Source organism: Capra hircus, chromosome 2 (assembly GCF_001704415.2).
Source record: "Capra hircus breed San Clemente chromosome 2, ASM170441v1, whole genome shotgun sequence".
Classification (NCBI taxonomy): Eukaryota; Metazoa; Chordata; class Mammalia; order Artiodactyla; family Bovidae; genus Capra; species Capra hircus.
The window spans coordinates 110,972,174-110,991,776 of record NC_030809.1 but is presented as its reverse complement, the minus strand read 5'-3'; the positions used below and the strand labels follow the sequence as shown (position 1 = coordinate 110,991,776).

The following is a 19,603-nucleotide window of genomic DNA, read 5'->3' as shown; positions in this document are numbered from 1 at the left end:
TGTCTTTCAGTCATTATGTAGTCTTACCTTCTTTGTCATAGATTAACTGACTGTTGGTACATGGGCTTATTTCTGAGTTTTCTGTCGTGTTCTATTGATGTATATTTCTATTTTTGTGCCAGTACCATTCTGTTTTGATGGCTGAGCATTGTAGTAGTCTGAAGTCAGGGAGCCTGATTCCTCCAGCTCCGTTTTTCTTTTTCATGACTGCTTTGGCTATTTGGGGTCTTTTGTGTCCCCATTCATGTTTTGAGTTTTTTGGTCCTAATTCTGTGAAAAATGCCATTGGCAATTTGATAGGGACTGCGTAGAATCTGTAGATTTCCTTGAGTAGTATAGTCATTTTGACACTATTGAGTCCTCCAATCCATGAATATGGTATATCTTTCCATCTGTTTATGCCTTCTTTGATTACTTTTATTAGCATATTATAGTTTCCAGAGTATAGGTCTTTTGTCTCCTTAGATAGGTTTATTCCTATGTATTTTATTCTTTTTGATGCAGTGGTAAATGGAATTGTTTCTTGAATTTCTCTTTCTGATCTTTCGTTGATAGTGTATAGGAATGCAACAGACTAATGTGTATTAATTTTGTAACTTGCAACTTTACCAAATTCATTGATGAGTTCTAGCAGTTTCCTGATAGCGTTTTGAGGATCTTCCATGTATAGTATTGTGTCATCTGCAGGCAGTGACAGTTTAACAACTTCTCTCCGATTTGGATTCCATTTACTTCTTTTTCATGTCTGATTGCTGTAACTAGGACTTTCAAAACTATGCTGAATAAAAGCGGTGAGAGTAGATACCCCTGTCTTGTTGCGGATCTTAAAGGTCTTGCTTTCAGCTTTTCTCCATTGAGTATGATGCTAGCTGTAGGTTTGTCATATATGACTTTTCTTATGTTGAGGTATGTACCCTCTTTGCCCACTTTCTGGAGAGTTTTTTATCATAAATGGGTGCTGAATTTTGTCCAAAGTCCTTTCTGCATCTATTGAGATGATCATATGATTTTCATTCTTCAGTTTGTTGGTACAGTGTATCACATTAATTTGCGGATGTCAAAAAATCCTTGCTTCCCTGAGATGAATCCCATGTAATCACAGTGTATGATCTTTTTAACATATTGTTGGATATGGACTGCTAGTATTTTGTTGATGATTTTTGCATCTATGTTCATCAGTGATAGGGGCTGTAATTTTTTTGTGGTATCTTTGTCTGATTTTGGTATCAGCATAATGGTGGCCTCATAAAATAAGTTGAGAAGTTTTCCTTCCTCTGTGACTTCTTGGAACAGTTTCAGAAGGATAAGGGTTAACTCTTTTCTAAATGTTTAATAAAATTCACCTGTGAAGCCATCCGGTCCTGGACTTCTATTTGTTGGGAAGTTTTAAATCATGGTTTCAATTTCATGCTTGTGATTGGTCTGTTCACATTTTCTATTTCTTCCTGGTTCAGTGTAGTGAGACTGTATCTTTCTAAGAATTTGTCTATTTTTTCCAGGTTGTCCATTTTATTGGCATACAGTTGTTCATAGTGGTCTTGATGGTTCTTGGTATTTCTGTGGAGTTGTTTGTAACTTCTCCTTTTTCATTTCTAATTTTACTGATTTTAGTTCTCTTTTTTTCTTGTTAAGTCTGGCTACAGGTTTATCAACCTTGTGTATCTTTTCAAAGAACCTTTTAGTTTCATGGATCTTGGTGATTATTTTCTTTGTCTCTATTTCATTTATGTCTGCTCTGATCTTTATGATTTCCTTTTTTCTACTAACTTCAGGTTTTGTTTGTTCTTTCTCTAGTTGTTTTAGGTGTAAGGTTAGGTTGTTTATTTGAGATTTTTGTTATATCTTGAGTTAAGATTGTATTGATGTAAACTTTCATCTTAGAAGTACCTTTGCTACATCCCATAAGTTTTGGACTGTTGTGCTTTCATTTGTCTCTAGGTATTTTTTTTTCTTCAGTGATCCAATGATTGCTTAGTAACATGCTGTTGAGCCACCACGTTTGTGTTTTAGAGTTTTTTTATTCTAGTTTAACTGTATACCCATACCGTTGTGATCAGAAAAAAATGCTTGATATGATACCTGTGTTCTTAAATTTACCAGGCTTGCTTTTGACGCCCAGCTTGTGGTGAGTCCTGGAGAATGTTCTGTGTGTGCTTGAGGAAAATGTGTAGTCAACTGCTTTTGGATGGAATGCTCTATAAGTATTAATTATGTCTAAAATGTTATTTAAGGCCTGTGTTTCCTTACTGGTTTTCTGTCTGGATGATATGTCCATTGATGAAAGTGGGGTATTAAAGTGTTTTAATTATTGTGTGACTGTCTATTATTGTGTGACTGTCAACTTCTCCCTTAATGTTTGTTAGTATTTGCTTACATATTGAGGTGCTCCTATGTTGGGTGCATATATATTTATGATTGTTATATCTTCTTGGATTGAACCCTTGATCGTTATGTAGTGCCCTTTGAATCTTAGTCTGTTTTAAAGTCTATTTTTTTCTGATATGAGTATTGCTACTCCAGTTTTCTTATGATTTTCATTTGTGAGAAATACTTTCTCCCATCCCCTTACTTTCAGTCTGTAAGTGTCCATAGGTATGAGGTGCATATCCTGTAGACAGCATGTACATGTGTGCTGTGCTACATCGCTCAGTCATATCTGACTCTTTGTGGCCACGTGGACTGTAGCCTGCCAGGCTCCTCTGACCATGGGATTCTCCAGGCAGAGTACTGGAATTGGTTGCCATTTTTTACTTCAGGGGATCTCCCCAACCCAGGGATTGAACCCAGATCTCCTGTGTTGAGGCAGATTCTTTATGGGCTGAGCCAGCAGAAAAGCCCAAGACAACATATATATTGTCTTGTTTCTGTATCTAACCAGCCAGTCTCTGTCTTTTGGCTGGTGCGTTTAATCCATTTACTTTAAGGTAATTATTAATATGTGTGATCCTATTACTGTTTTGTTAATTGTTTTCAGTCACTTTAGTCGCTCAGTTGTGTCCAACTCTTTGTGACTCCATGAAATGCAGCATGCCAGCCTTTCCTGGCCATCACCAACTCCTGGAGCCTACTCAAACTCCGATCCATCATATCAGTGATGCCATCCAACCATCTCATCCTCTGTCGTCCCCTTCTCCTCCTGCCCTCAATCTCTCCCAGCATCAGGGTCTTTTCCAATGAGTCACTTCTTCACATCAGGTGGCCAGAGTATTGGTGTTTCAGCCTCAGCATCAGTGCTTCCAATGAATATTCAGGACTGATTTTCTTCAGGATTGACTGGTTGGATCTCCTTGCAGGCCGAGGGATTCAAGAGTCTTCTCCAGCACCTCAGTTCAAAAGCATCAACTCTTTGGCGCTCAGCTTTCTTTATGGTCCAACTCTCACATCCGTAAATGACTGCTGGCAAAGCCATAGCTTTGACTAGACAGACCTTTGTTGGTAAATTAATGTCTCTGCTTTTTAACATGCTGTCTAGGTTGGTGATAGCTTTTCTTCCAAGGAGCAAGCGTCTTTTAATTTCATAGCTGCAGTCACCCTCCTCAGTGAATTGTTTTGGGTTTATTTTTTATAGATCTTATTGTTTTCTTGTGTTTCCTGCCTAGAGAAGTTCCTTTAGCATTTGTTGTGTGACTGGTTTAGTGGTGCTGAATTCTCTTAGCTTTTGCTTGTCTCAAAGGTTTTGATTGCTCCGTCAAATCTAAATGAGAGTCTTGCTGGGTAGAGTATTCTTGGTTGTAGGTTCTTCCCTTTAATCACTTGGAATATATCATGCCATTCCCTTCTGGCTTGTTAGAGTTTCTGTTTAGAAACCTGCCAATAATCTTATGGATTTTTCCCTTGTATGTTCATTGTCTTTTTTTCTGGGTGCTTTTAATAATTTATCTTCGTTTTTAATTTCTGTCAGTTTGATTACCAGGTGTCTCAGTGTGTTCCTCCTTGGATTTATCCTGCTGGGGATGCTCTGTGCTTCCGGGATTTGGTTGACTATTTCCTTTCCAATGTTGGGGAAGTTTTCAGCTATTTTCTCTTCAAATATTTTCTGAGATCCTTTCTGCCTCCTCCTTTGGATACCTCTATAAAGTGAATATTGGTGCATCTAATGTTGTCCCAGAGGTCTGTTAGGCTATCTTAATTTATTCTCATTGTTTTTATCTCTGTTCTGTTTTGCAGCATTGATTTCTTGCATTCTATCTTCCAAGTCACTTATCAGCTCTTCTGCCTCAGTTATTGTGCTGTTGATTCTAGTGTATTGTTCATTTATGTTTGTTTAGTTCTTTTCAGTTCAGGTAAGTTCAGTTGCTCAGTTGTATCTGACTCTTTGCGACCCCATGGACTGCAGCATGCCAGGCCTCCCTGTCCATCACCAACTCCCGGAGTTTACTCAAACTCATGTCCATTGAGTTGTTGATGCCATCCAACCATCTCATCCTCTGTCATCCCCTTCTCCTGCCTTCAGTCTTTCCCAGCATCAGGGTCTTTTCCAATGAGTCAGCTCTTTGCATCAGGTGGCCTAAGTATTGGAGTTTCAGCTTCAGCATCAGTCCTTCCAATGAACACCCAGGACTGAGCTCCTTTAGGATGGACTGGTTGGATCTCCTTGCAGTCCAAGGGATTCTCAAGAGTCTTCTCCAACACCACGGTCCAAAAGCATCAATTCTTTGGCTCTCAGCTTTCTTTACAGTCCAACTCTCACATCCATACATGACTAATGGAAAAACCATAGCTTTGATTAGATGGACCTTTGTTGGCAAAGTGATGTCTCCGCTTTTTAATATGCTGTTTAGGTTGGTCATAACTTTTCTTTCAAGGAGCAAGCATCTTTTAATTTTATGGCCGCAGTCACCATCTGCAGTGATTTTGGAGCCCAAAAAATAAAGTCAGCCATTGTTCCCCAACTATTTGCCATGAAGTGATGGGACCAGATGCCATGATCTTAGTTTTCTGAATGTTGAGTTTTAAGCCAAGTTTTTCACTCTCCTCTTTCACTTTCATCACGAGGCTCTTTAGTTCTTCACTTTCTGCCATAAAGGTGGTGTTATTTGCGTATCTGAGGTTATTGATATTTCTCCCAGCAATCTTGATTCCAGCTTGTGTTTCATCCAGCCTGGCATTTTACATGATGTACTCTGCATATAAGTTAAGCAAGCACGGTGATAATATACAGCCTTGATGTACTCCTTTCCCTATTTGGAACCAGTCTGTTATTCCATGTCGAGTTCTAACTGTTGCTTCCTGACCTGCATACAGATTTCTTAAGAGGCAGGTCAGGTGGTCTGATATTCCCATCTCTTGCAGAATTTTCCACAGTTTGTTGTGATCCACACAGTCTAATAATAAGTCTTCGGAATAGTCAGTAAAATAGAAAAACATTTCTTGCATCTTCTAAATCTTTTTCTCCATTCTTTTTCTAAGATCCTGACTCATGTTCACTGTTCTGAATTCTTTTGGGGGGAGATTGCCTATCTCCACTTGATTTAGGTGTTTTTCTGGAAATTTATCTTATCCCTTCATTTGAAACATAATCTTTCTTTTCATTTTGAGTAGCCTTCTGGTACTGGAAGAACTACTGGAAGTAGTTCTGGAGGCTGATGGTATTGTATTTCTTATTTCTTCTGTCTGCTGTCTGGTGGATGAGGATAAGAGGCTTGTGCAGGCTTCTAATGAGAGGGATTGGCTGTGGGGGAAATTGTGTCTTGTTCTGGTGGACAGGGTGAAGTGAGGGAAGTCACTCAGTCGTGTCCAACTCTTTGCGCCCCCATGGGCTGTAGCCTACCAAGCTCCTCCCTCCATGGGACTCTCCAGGCAAGAGTACTGGAGTGGGTTGCCATTTCCTTCTCCAGAGGATCTTCCCGACCCAGGGATCGAACCTGGGTCTCCTGCATTCCAGGCAGACACTTTAACCTCTGAGCCACCAGGGAAGCTAGAGCTCTCTAAAACTTTAATCCAATTTTCTGCTGATGGGTGGGGCTATGCTCCCTCCCTGTTAGTTGTTTGCCTTGAGACCCAGTCCTGGAGTCTATAGACTGCTAAAGTAGGGCTGTCGGTGATCTCCAAAAGGACTTATGCCAAGACACATCTCCCAGGACTGTTGCTGCCTCTACCCCGTCCTCTTGGTAGGCCAGTGCTGACCCATGTCTTCAGGAGACCCTCACACATTTACAGGTAGGTCAGGCTCAGTCTCCTATGGGGTCACTGCTCCTTTTTGCTGGGTCCTGGTGCACACAGGATTTTATTTGTGCCCTCCAAGGGTCTCTGTTTCCTCCAGTTCTATGGAAGCTGTGTAGTCAAATCTGTTGGCCTTCAAAGTCAGAATCCTTGGGGATTCTCAGTCTCTTTGCCAGATTTCCAGGCTGGGGAGCCTGATATGGCACCTAGAAGCTTCACAACAGTGTGAGAACTTCTTTGGTGGTCTTCTCCACTTTGAGTTGTACACCCAGTGGATATAGGATTTGATCTTATCATAATTGTGCCCCTCTTACTGTTTCATTGTGGCTTCTTCATTTTCCCTGGATGTGGGGCATCTTCTTCTGATGGGTTTCAGTGTCTTCATGTTGATGGTTGTTCACCAGCCAGTTGCGATTTTGGTGCTCTGGCAGGGGAAGATATGTGCATGTCCTTTTACTACTCTACCATCTCAAACGAGTCTTGGCTCATCTTGTTGATGGATGTACTTGCTGTGCCTTTAAGGTTGGCTGTTTTCTCAAAGTTCTTCCCACTATAGGTAAAAAATGTGACACGTGCCTTTGTTTTGTTACTTTACTTTTAGGTTATTATATTATAAGCTATGAGCAACAGCTTATTGTAAAGAACTGTTTTGGCCTCAGAAATAGACTTCTAGAGTTGTTAAATACAATACTTAAAATGCTTTTCAGGCCTGATACATTGTACTTATTTCAGTTCAAGCTATTTTGTAAAAAATAAATACGAATTTCTTTCTGGATGTTACCTATTATAAGAGTTGTACATGTTAACAGTACCATCAACAACACATATGAACCAGTTTACTGTACCATCGCTGCTCTAGTTTTATTATATGCAAGTATTAGATTTGTTAAGTGGAACTCCAGGTTATTTTACTTGTATATGTTTAATTACCAAGAATATAAGCAGTTTGTCAATGTTTTTATCACATTTTCTCTTTGTAATATGTTTTAAGAATTGCTCAAGTTTCTTAAAATTTACTGTAAAGAATGACATTTTGAATTGTTTGGTCATAAAATTTAGATCAGTGTGTCTTTTTAGGAGAGAGCAAAGTTAATTAGCTGAGGTCATATCTTTGATACTATGTACCCTTTATTTTAGCTTATTACTGCAAAAGTTTGCTTTTACTATGGTATTTATTGACTACAAGGATTGTGTAGTTCGTAAGTAAAAATTACTTGCATTTATGTGCATCGCCTCATTTAGTTTTTTACATTAGGCAACAGCAGAGGGAAACAATGATCAGGATTTCTAAGCGGGTGTAAAATATTTCAGTTTGTTCCCAAAACACTGATGTCTGGAATTTGAAGATTTGAAATAGAGATTTTTTTAAGATCAGTATGCCATAGTATGATGGTCTCCTTGCTGGAATCAATTTTTAGTAGTTACTTACTCTTTATTTTCTAAATCCAAAATAAATACGTTAAGTATGTTGTTTTAAGTCCATTCAGTCATGTCGGACTCTTTGCAGTCCCGTGGGCTGTAGCCTGCCAGCCTCTTCTGTCCGTGAAATTCTCCAGGCGAGAATACTAGAGAGGGTAGTTATTTCTTTCTTGAGGGGCTCTTCCCAACACAGGGACTGAACCCAGGTCGCCTGTATTGCAGGCAGATTCTTTACCATCTTAGCCACTAGGGAAGCTTCTTAAGTATTTTAAGTTTTAACAACTTTTTTTGGCTATGTCCTGTGGCTTGCAATATCATAGTTCCCTGACCAGGGATTGAACTTGGGCATTGAGTCCTCACCACCACACCACCAGGGAATTCCCAAATGATGTTGTCTTAAATTTTCTATAAATGAGCTATCAACTAAAACCTAGATACTTGGGTGTATAGGATACTGTCAAAAATTTGATGTTTGAAGCATTGTAGTTATCATTATAGTTAACATGATTAATGACAACCTCCACCCATACCCCACTGAACTTGCTTATAGCAAGAAAGTGATAAAGTTGATGCAAACTTTTCATTTTTTAAGTTCTGAGCAGTTTTATTGCATATTTTAACTATTATTTAAGGATATCTTTCTAAATTTGTACAAGGTAAAAATAACTTTGACTCCAAGATGGCAGAGTAGAAGGATGTGCACTTATCTTCTGCAAGAACTCCAAAATTACAACTTGCTGCTGAACAACCGTCAACAGGAAAATGTTGGATCCCACCAAAAAAGATACCTCACATCCAAGGACAAAGAAGAAGCCCCAGCAAGACCATAGCAAGGGTGAAATTGCATTTAGTATCAAACACCGTACCTGCCTGAACTCAAGCCTTGTGCACACCAGGACCCAGAGACGCCATAGAGTCTGAGCGAGAACTGTGTTTGAATGTCTCCTGCAGAGGTACAGGTCAGCAGTCAACTGCTGCAGGGGCAGGGCTCTGGGTGCAGTAGACCTGGGTATGGCATAAGCCCTCATGGAGGAGGTTGCCATTAACCCCACTATAGAGCTACCAGAACTTACACAGGACTGGGGAAACAGACTCTTGGAGGGCACAAACAAAACCTGTGTGCACCAGGTTCCAGGAGAAAGGAGCAGTGACCCCACAAGAGATCGACCCAGACTTGCCCTTGAGCATCCAGGAGTCTCTGGTGGAGGCATAGGTCGGCAGTGGCCTGGTGCAGGTTTGGGGGCACTGAGTGCAGCAGTGCATACATGGGGCCTTTTGAAGGACGTCACCATTGTCTTCATTACCTCCACCATAGTTTGGCCTTAAGTCAAACAACAGGGAGGGAACATAGCCCTGACCATCAGCAGAAAATTGGATTAAAGATTTACAGAGCACGGCCCCACCCATCAGAAGAAGACCCAGTTTCTCCCCTATAAGCCTCTTATCCTTCTCCATCAGAGGGCAGACAGAATGAAAAACACAATCACAGAAAACTAATCAGTCTGATCACAGCCTTGTCTAACTCAGTGAAACTATGAGCCATGCCGTGTAGGGCCACGAAGACTGACGGGTCATGGTGGAGAGGTCTGACAAAACGTGGTCTACTGGAGAAGGGAATGGCAAACCACTGCAGTATTCTTGCCTTGAGAACCCCATGAACAGTATGAAAAGACAAAAAGATGGGACACTGAAAGATGAACTCGGCAGGTGCCCAGTATGCTACTGGAGATCAGTGGAGAAATGACTCCAGAAAGAAGAGACAAAGCCAAAGCAAATAACAATACCCAGCTGTGGATGTAAATGGTGATGGAAGCAAGGTCTGATCCTGTAAAGAGCAGTATTGCATAGGAACCTGGAATGTCAGGTCCATGAATCAAGGCAAATTGGAAGTGGTTAAACATGAGATGGCAAGAGTGAACATTTGACATTTTAGGAATCATCGAACTAAAATCACCTGGACTGGGTGAATTTAACTTGGATGACCATTATATCTACTACTGTGGGCAAGAATCCCTTAGAAGAAATGGTGCAGCCATCATAGTCAACAGAAGACTCCACAATACAGTACTTGGATGCCATCTCAAAAACGACAGAATGATCTCTATTCGTTACCAGGGCAAACCATTCAATATCACAGTAATCCAAGTCTGTGCCCTGACCAACAATGCTTAAGAAGCTGAAGTTGAACGGTTCTATGAAGACCTACAAGACCTTCTAGAACTAACACTCAAAAAGGATGTCCTTTTTATTATAGGGGACTGGAATGCAAAAGTAGGAAGTCAAGAAACACCTGGAGTAACAGGCAAATTTGGCTTTGGAGTACAGAATGAGCAGGGCAAAGGCTAATAGAGTTTTGCCAAGAGAACACAGTGGTCATAGCAAACAACACAACACAGGAGAAGACTCTACACGTGGACGTCACCAGATGGTCAACACCGAAATCAGACTGATTATATATTCTTTGCAGCCAAAGATGGAGAAGCTCTATACAGGCAGCAAAAACAAGACTGGGAGCTGACTGTGGCTCAGATCATGAACTTCTTATTGCCAAATTCAGACTTAAATTGAAGAAAGTAGGGAAAACTGCTAGACCATTCAGGTATGACCTAAATCAAATCCCTAACAATTATACAGTGGAAGTGACAAATCGATTTAAGGGACTAGATCTGATAGAGTGCCTAATGAACTATGGACAGAGGTTCATAACATTGTATGGGAGAGGGGAGCAAGACCATTCCCAAGAAAAAGAAATGCAGAAAAGCAAAATGGCTCTCTGAAGAGGCCTTACAAATAGCTGTGAAAAGAAGTGATGCAAAAAGCAAAGGAGAAAAGGAAAGATCTACCCATTTGAATGCTGAGTGCCAAAGGATAGCAAGGAGAGATTAGAAAGCCTTCCTCAGTGATCAGTGCAAAGAAATAGAGGAAAACAATAGAATGGGAAAGACTAGAGATCTCTTCAAGAAAGTTAGAGACACCAAGGGAACATTTCATGCAACTGCTGCTGCTTCTGCTAAGTTGCTTTTGTGCAAAGATGGGCTCAATAAAGGACGGAAATGGTATGGACCTAGAGAGCAGAAGATATTAAGAAGTGGTGGCAAGAATACACAGAAGAACTGTACAAAAAAGATCCTCATGACCCGGATAATCACGATGGTGTGATCACTCACCTAGAGCCAGACATCCTGGAATGTGAAGTTAAATGGGCCTTATGAACAAAGGCCTATGAACAAAGCCAGTGGAGGTGATGGAGTTCCAGTTGAGCTATTTCAAATCCTAAAAGATGATGCTTTGATGATGCTGCATTCAATATGCCAGCAAATTTGGAAAACTCAGCAGTGGCCACAGGACTGGAAGAGGTCCGTTTTCATTTCAATCCTAAAGAAAGGCTATGCCAAAGAATGCTCCAACTACCACACACTTGGACTCATCTCACACACTAGTAGTATAGTAATGCTCAAAATTCTTCAAGCCAGGCTTCAATAATACATGAACCATGAACTTCCAGATGTTCAAGCTGGATGTAGAAAAGGCAGAGGAGCCAGAGATCAAATTGCCAACATCCGCTGGATCATTGAAAATACAAGAGGGTTCCAGAAAAACATCTATTTCTGCTTTATTGACTATGCCAAAGCCTTGGACTGTGTAGATCACAATAAACTGTGGAAAATCCTTCAAGAGATAGGAATACCAGACCATCTGATCTGCCAATCTGTATGCAGGTCAGGAAGCAATGTTAGAACTGGACACGGAACAACAGACTGGTTCCAAACAGGGAAAGGAGTACGTCAAGGCTGTATATTGTCACTGTGCTTGCTTAACTTATATGCAGAGTGCATCATGTAAAATGCCGGGCTGGATGAAACACAAGCTGGAATCAAGATTGCCAGGAGAAATATCAATAACCTCAGATAGGCAGGTGACACCACCCTCATGGCAGAAAGTGAAGAGGAACTAAAGAACTTTGTGATGAACGTGAAAGAGGAGGGTGGAAAAGCTGGCTTAAAACTCAAAATTCAAAAAATGATGACCATAGCATCCGGTCTCATCACTTCATGGCAAACAGATGTGAAACAGTGGAAACAGTGACAGAATATTTTCTTATGGTCCAAAAATCACTGCATTTGGTGACTGCAGCCATGAAATTAAAAGACGCTTGCTCCTGGAAGAAAAGTTGTGACCAACCTAGACAGCATATTAAAATGCAGAGACATTACTTTATAGACAAAGGTCTGTCTAGTCAAAGCTATAGTTTTTCTAGTAGTCCTTCGTAGATACAGGAATTGGACCATAAAGAAGGGTGAGGGCCTAAGAATTGATGCTTTTGAGCTGTGGTGTTAGAGAGGACTCTTGAAAGTCCTTTGGACAGCACGGAGATCAAACCAGTCAATCCTAAAGGAAATCAGTCCTGAATATTCATTGGAAGGAATGATGCTGAAGCTGAAGCTCAATACTTTGGCTCCTTGATGCCAAGAGCTGACTCATTAGAAATGACCCTGATGCTGGGAAAGATTGAAGGCAGGAGGGGAGGACAGAGGATGAGATGGTTGGTGGCATCGCTGACTCAATGGACATGAGTTTGAGCAAGCTCTGGGAATTGTTGAAGGATAGGAAAGCCTGGCATGCTGCAGTCCATGGGGTTGCAAAGAGTAGACACGGCCGAACAATAATAACAACCCACTTATCTCTAGGAAATTATAGTTCCTTGCTTTTCTAAATATAATCTGTCACGTCATTTGTCTGTTCTATACTATAGAGAGCTTATCCGTACATAGTATTACATTCATCTTGAAAGTGCAAGTTAGATGGCTATTTCATTTTATGAATGAGGGAACAAGTTGAGAATTAGCAGGTGGTGGAACTGAGATACGAATTTAGTTATGTTTTGTTGACTAGGTTTCTTGAATTTGAGGATTTTGTAATAGCGTAACTGAGAATATTCATTTATTCATTCAGCAGATACTTACTGAGAGTCTTCATATGTTGGTCATTCTTTAATAGATCTGGATATTTCAGAGAACAAATTTGTTCGGCTGCCCCCTTCCCAGTTGCTGTTCTTCTGGAGCTATATGCTTGTGAGAGGAGGATAATAACCTGCTCTTTGATACAGCTGCAGACTCATAATGACTTGTCTGCCAAGGAGTTTCAGAACTAAGAAGCATTTAATGTGTCTTGGCATGGGAGGAGATATGTAACGTTACCTTACTTTGAGGGTTCTCTGTAACCTCAAAAAGTAGGATAATTGCCAGTTCTTGCCTAGAGCTGTGAACCTGGGGCCTCACTAGTGAACAGGTGTTCTTTCAGCCTGCCTTGGAGTTGTCTTTGGGCTTCAGATACTGTGTCAGTTTTGATAGGAAGACTAGTGGGCTTACACTATAGTTGTATTCATAGTTGAGATATATTATGGTGACTTAGTAAAGATGAACAGCTGATCATAAGGGGGAAAGAGTAGGTAGAGCCTGTTGAGATTCCCTGTGTTCTCTCCCTCACAGGTGAGGGTTCAGGGAGTGAACACACTTCCCCCAGCAGTGAAATTTGAGCAACCTGTGTGCAGAGTGTCTGTCCAGGGAAGTCTGCTGGAGACTACTCTGCATTCAAAAGTTTTTACTGGAGCATCTTCTTCCTAGCTAGAGTACATTGTATAATTTCAGCACTGTGAGCCACCCTTATTAGTTAAGAAAGGTGAGAATTTCTTTGCTGGGATAGCACCTTCAGGTCCACTGTGTTAACCTTCTTCTGCATAGTTACTTACTGACTGTGGATGGAGATAGCTGGGGTGAGTCTGGAGAGAGAGAATAAATCTTTACAATTGTCTTTCCTATCACGCTTTAAGAGTCATTGTTTTAAGGAAATAACCCTATGTTCAAACAAACATTTTAGGTAGGATGGTGTTTGTTGTAGCACTATTTTTAGTAACAAAATATTAGAAACCATTTGAGTCATCAATAATAGGATAATTAAACATTAATGTACATCCTTTTAATGGAATGTTAGGTAGACATGGAAATAATGTTCATGAAAACATAATAATGTGGCAGATTGTTTTTGTATGATTGGAAGAACATAGGGTAGAAAGCAGTAAGCAGTGTAGTGTCTTGGGCTTCCCAGGTGGTACAGTGGTGAAAGAATCTGCCTGAGGTGCAGGAGGCACAAGAGACATGGGTTTGATCTCTGGGTCAGGAAGATCCCCTGGAGTAGGAAAAACCTACTCCAGTCCTCATGCCTGGAGAATATCACGGGCACAGGAGCCTGGCAGGCTGCAGTCCATGGGGGTCACAAAGAACCGAACGCGACTGAACGAGTGAGCTCAACTCCTTGCACAGAACGCTGCGGTTTAGGAAGACGGTAAGCGCTGTGCTCCCTAATGTGTAATGTCCTAGACCTCCAGGTTTTGCTTGAACTTAGAGCATCATCTATTTAAGAAGGAAACAATGAAAGAAAAAAGGGAAGAAGGGAGAGAGAGTAAGAAAGAACAAGAAAATATAAAGTAACAGCAAGTAGTGTAGGGTCTTGACAGTAGTAGTGGGTGCCAAGTAACTTTCTTTCTTTTTTGTTTTAACTATTTATTTTTGGCTGTGCTCCGTCTTGTTGCTGTGTGTAGGCTTTCTCTCGTTGCGGACAGCGGGGGATACTCCTTAGTTTTGGTGCCTGGGCCTCTCATTGCCCTGGCTTCTCCCACGGAGTACAGGCTCTGGGGCTCAAGGGCCTCAGTAGTTGTGGCACACAGGCTTGGTTGCCCTGGGGGCATGTGGGATCTTCCCAGACTGGGATTCGAACCTGCCTCCCCTGCATTGGCAGGTGGACTCCTGACCACTGAACCCCCAGGGAAGCCCCAGATGACTTTCTGATTCTTAAATTTGTGGATGCCCTTAAAACACAAATGTCTTTAGAAACATGTGGGAAAATATAAAAGTTACCTTTTCATTATGAGAAAAACCTAATTTATTGAAGTAGAGTGAATGTTGCAGTGAACCTTAATGTGCCCATTAGGCAGCTTCAGTACTCATCAATTTTAGCATAAAAGTTGAAGTTAAGTTGAAGTTTGTAAAGAAATTTAAATTTTATTAGAATATGTACATGCATTGTATTATTATGGTAGACTGATGGAATTTTAGAGACTGTTCCTCCTTACATATGCATTCACGTGCTGTCTCTGCGTGCACTCTTTCTCACTCACACCCTTACCCCCTCCTTTTGGATTGTTCTTTTTGGAACACGGATGCTTATTAGAGTGGATGTAACAAAAGGCATTAACCTCTTATTGTCTCAATCTCCTTATCTTTTAAAGAAGTATATGGTAAAATAGCAAAATAGACTAGTATTAATATATATGTGTGTGTGTATAAATGGAAGCAGAGATTGATTTTTTTTTAGCATGTATTTTTTAAAATTTGTTTTAATTGGAGGCTGATTACTTTACATTATTGTGGTGGTTTTTACCATACATTCACATGAATCAGCCATGGATGTACATGTGTTCCCCATCCTGACCCTCCCTCCCCATCCCATCATCCCTCAGTGTCATCCCAGTGCACCAGCCCTGAGCACCCTGTCTCATGCATTGAACCTGGACTGGCGATCTGTTTCACATGTGATAATATATATGTTTCAGTGCTATTCAGAGATTGATTTTTTTTTATTTATTTATTTTTTTCCCAGAGATTGATTTTCAAAGTAAATTATTTTAAGCTAGAGGGACAGGAGTTAGTTATGTTATTAATACATGGAAGAAATTAGGCATTGAAGTATATGCCATTCTACCTACCAGGAGCTTCCGACTTATGGGGGAAAGCTAGAAGAGAGCTTATATACATTATACATGGCAGTGTTTACTGAGCACTTGTGTTTTAGCATACATAGATGTTTTACATTATTGACTACTTAGGGTCCGGTATAGTTCAGAACTCTTCATACTAACTTGTTTTACTTCAGCAACTACAAGGTATATACTTATATTATCACCATTTTATACATAAAGAAGCTGAAACATGGAGAGAGAAAGGAACTTGGCTTCCTGTGTGTGTGTACAGCTTGTCTGTCTCTGTGTATGTTTTATTTTTGATGAAAGAAAAATTAACTCAGACTTTTTTTTATTTATAAGAATAAAATTGAAATAAAATTATTCTTATGCTCCAAGGTCATGACCATATAGAAGCTGAAACAAAAACTCTTGTGCTTTACTTCTGGTGCACAGTACATGTATAATATTAAAAGTTGGTCTTGGGTTGTCTGAATCCTTTGCTGGAAGGGTTATAAATTAAAGTGTTTAATATCTCACCCCTTATCTTTAAGGCATTTTAATCTGACTTGGAGTGATTCTAGATGAGATCTGTTTTCTCTTTATCACAGGGTTATGTTACTGAATGTATATCAATAGAATAGATTGAGGAATTTGGCTTTGCATGCTTACTTCTTTCAGTCATTGTAGGTGAAATATTTATGTGTATATATACAATACACAAATATTTGTGTAGAGAGATAGGATGGAGGTATATATGATTCAGAAATAGTTTAGTGAAACAGAATTGAATTAATTACAGAAACACATCCATGTTTATATTGGAACGTGATACATGACTAAAGAGGTATTTCAAATCAGTGAGGAAATGTTGAATTTGTGAGAAATTATATTTATTAACTGTTGAAAAAAATTCTAGATATATACAGTTAAATTTTAAATGGATTAAATGTCCAAATATTAATATTTCAAATCATTATAAAAATGTAGGTGATATTTTCATTGGATTCCTGGGAGAGAAAGTTTATTAGGAAATAAATTGGGCTACTCTTGTGATAGTTCATTTAACATGTTTATTTAACTGCCAAAAAATTAGAATATTTGATTTTAAATAGAGGATCAGACAGTGGAATAAATGATAGAATGCAGTGTATTCAACAAAAATAGTAAGTATATCCATTAAATACATGATACAAAATACTGTATATGAAAATAGGTCCTGTACGCAAGACAGGAAAAAAGACACAGATGTGTATACCGGACTTTTGGACTCAGACGGAGAGGGAGAGGGTGGGATGATTTGGGAGAATGGGAATTCTAACATGTATACTGTCATGTAAGAATTGAATCGCCAGTCCATGTCTGACGTAGGGTGCAGCTTGCTTGGGGCTGGTGCATGGGGATGACCCAGAGAGATGTTGTGGGGAGGGAGGTGGGAGGGGGGTTCATGTTTGGAACGCATGTAAGAATTAAAGATTTTAAAATTTAAAAAAAATAAATTATAAAAAAAAAAGAAAATAGGTATGTTCTGTTTATTAACCATGCTAGAGTGGATGTTTAAAGTTGAGTCAAAAGTAATTCTAGAAAGTTCAACAGTGTAAACTTGTTGAATTCTTTTTGTTTCCTGTACTTTCAAATGCATTTTAAAAACTAATGAAAAGGAATGATTTAAATGGAGTATTTTATCTTGTTGAAAAATTTTCTAACTTTATTATATTTCTATTTTTAATCTACAGTTCTCTGCCTTAGTAGGCATAATGTGAAAAGCATTAATTCAAGAAAGACTTTACTGTTCTGTATAAATCAGTTTATCATATGTAATGTGAAAAGTAACAAAATCTAGAATAAATTAAAATATTTTCAGTGTAAAGGAAGTTTTGAATTTAAAAAAATGTGAAGTAATAGCTGAGTAGCAGTTGACTCTAATATTAAAAGTGTCTTATTGAACAAACTCATTTATTTTACTTTTTGTTAACTGGTGTTCTGGTTTTAACCTTTTGAAAACATGCTTTCTAGATTTTTTTTTTTTTTTTGGACCATCTGCTAAGGAAGATGAAGAGTTCAGATAATTAAAAAATGGCATAATGAAAAATTGATTCATTGTCTAAAGATAGTTGCTAAATAAAGTAATGTTGACCAACCAGAACTGCTAATATGTCCAAATATAGGTATCCTGTTTCAGAATGAGCACCTTGGGAGACCATATTTTTATAATAATTAACATTTATTGAGTGAGTTTGGGAATGTATGTATGAAAGAGAGGGATAGAGAGAGAAAACGTACTAGACAGGACCATGACAGACTCTGGTAGGTCAGATTGTGGTTTTATTTATGGAGAGTTGTTCTTCATAAAATAGGATGTGGTTGAGCTCTAATTTGAGTAGTGACATCTCTTGTTATATGCTTTATGTGAAGTTTTGGGTTTATGATAGATTGTGGGGAGCAGTTTAGTAAGCATAGTAGCATAGGTAGGAGATAGGTGGTTATATTTTGGGATGGGGTTTTCTTTTAAGGATGGTATGGTCTTTATAGTATCTTCTGTAATTTTTTCTTTTTCAAAAATATAAACATTTATTATATATTGAAGAATTTAATGGATCATGGTAAAATTACCTATTCTTAAGAAAAATCTCACTTCTTATAATTAAGGATCCAAATTTTGGATGTATCAGAAATGACAGTTTGATGTCATAAAAGATTAAAACTTTTGAAATGTGTTAGCTTTAACAGGCGGAGAAGGCAGTGGCACCCCACTCCAGTACTCTTGCCTGGAAAATCCCATGGACGGAGGAGACTGGTAGGCTGCAGTCCATGGTGTGGCTAAGAGTCGGACACGACTGAGCGACTTCACTTTCACTTTTATGCATTGAAGAAGGAAATGGCAACCCGCTCCAGTGTTCTTGCCTGGAGAATGCCAGGGACGGCGGAGCCTGGTGTTCTGCCGGCTGTGGGGTCACACAGAGTTGGATACGACTGAAGTGACTTTAGCAGCAGCAGCATCTATAACAGGAGTCAGCAAGTGACCTGACTCTTGATTAAGAAAATAATCAGAAGACATTTTGTGACATGTGAAATTCAAATTTTAGTACCTATGAATAAAGTTTTATTGAAACAACAGCTGCTTTTGCTTTATAATGGCAAAGCTGAGTAGTTGTGACAGAAATCGTGTATGGCATTCTCTTTACTTCCTACTGCTTTGGTTCACTACAAATTTCAGTGCTGCAGTTACAGTATTTTGAGTGCCATGTGTATTTCCAGTCTGTAATATTTAGTTTTTTTAAATAAAAATTTCAATATTTATATATGCATATACATCATGTAAGAACAAGAAAAATACAGAACAATGAACTCTGAGTGGTGTGCTTTTTAAGGCACGGTGGAGCATGTATTATTTTATTATTGAGATAGCAAAAAATTGTTCTTCTCTTTTACAGTGACACTGTAGCTGTGGTAGAAAAATAAAATATATATTGACATTACTAGACTAAGCATACGTCACAGTATTCTTAGCTCTCAAATTTTTAAAGTAACTCCATTTAAAATGGAACATTTCATTACAGTGTAACTTCATAAAAAGTTGAAAATGAGGCTGCCACCAAAATAAGTTTCTGAGCAACTCATTCTTTAGCCAAGCAAAGAAAGCTATTTACTGATGGTGAGTTAATTAAATTGTGTTTGATTGCAGCAGTCAAAGCAATGTGTCCAGAGAAAATAAATCTGTTTTAGACTATTAACTTTTTGGCAAGAACAGTTGATTTAAAAGTTGAGGACATTTGAAGCAATATTAATAGTCAGTTTAAAAACAAGGAAAAAGATTTAGAGTGGTTTTCCTTGTCTCTTGATGAAACCACAGATTTTATTGATGTTACTCAGTTGTTGATTTGAGGCATCAATACCAAGTTTGAAGTGGCAGAAAAATTAGCTTCTGTGAATAATCTGTGTAGAACAACTTCAGGTAAAAATATTTTCAAAGTTGAGAAAACACTAAGTACAATCTGAAGTGGAATCTGGTAACGTGCTACAACTGATAATGGTGAAAATACATGTGAAAGAGAAAAAGGCTTTAGTTAGACACATTTACAAAGCTTGTAAAAATGTGAGGTATTCAGAGCCTACTGTTATTCATTGTACAATTCATCAGCAGGTACTTTGCTGAAAATATGTGAATTTATTACGTGTTACAGAATCAGCATTGTCAACAGTGAGCTCGATTTGTTCTCGTGGACTTAACTTGCACCAGCTGTGCACATTTTTGTTAGAAGCTGAATATCCTGACTGGCTTAGCAG

The 19,603-nt window shown here is 39.0% G+C and overlaps 1 protein-coding gene and 1 non-coding gene across 3 annotated transcripts in view; one reads left to right on the top strand and one right to left on the bottom strand.

Moving 5' to 3' along the window:
- Positions 1–19,603, top strand: part of TLK1 (tousled like kinase 1) — a 176,305-nt gene that overhangs the window by 31,821 nt on the left and 124,881 nt on the right. The gene's annotated exons all lie outside the window — the stretch shown is intronic.
- TRNAS-GGA lies at positions 5,844–5,915 on the bottom strand. Its single transcript has one exon. It is a non-coding gene; the product is annotated as a tRNA-Ser (tRNA).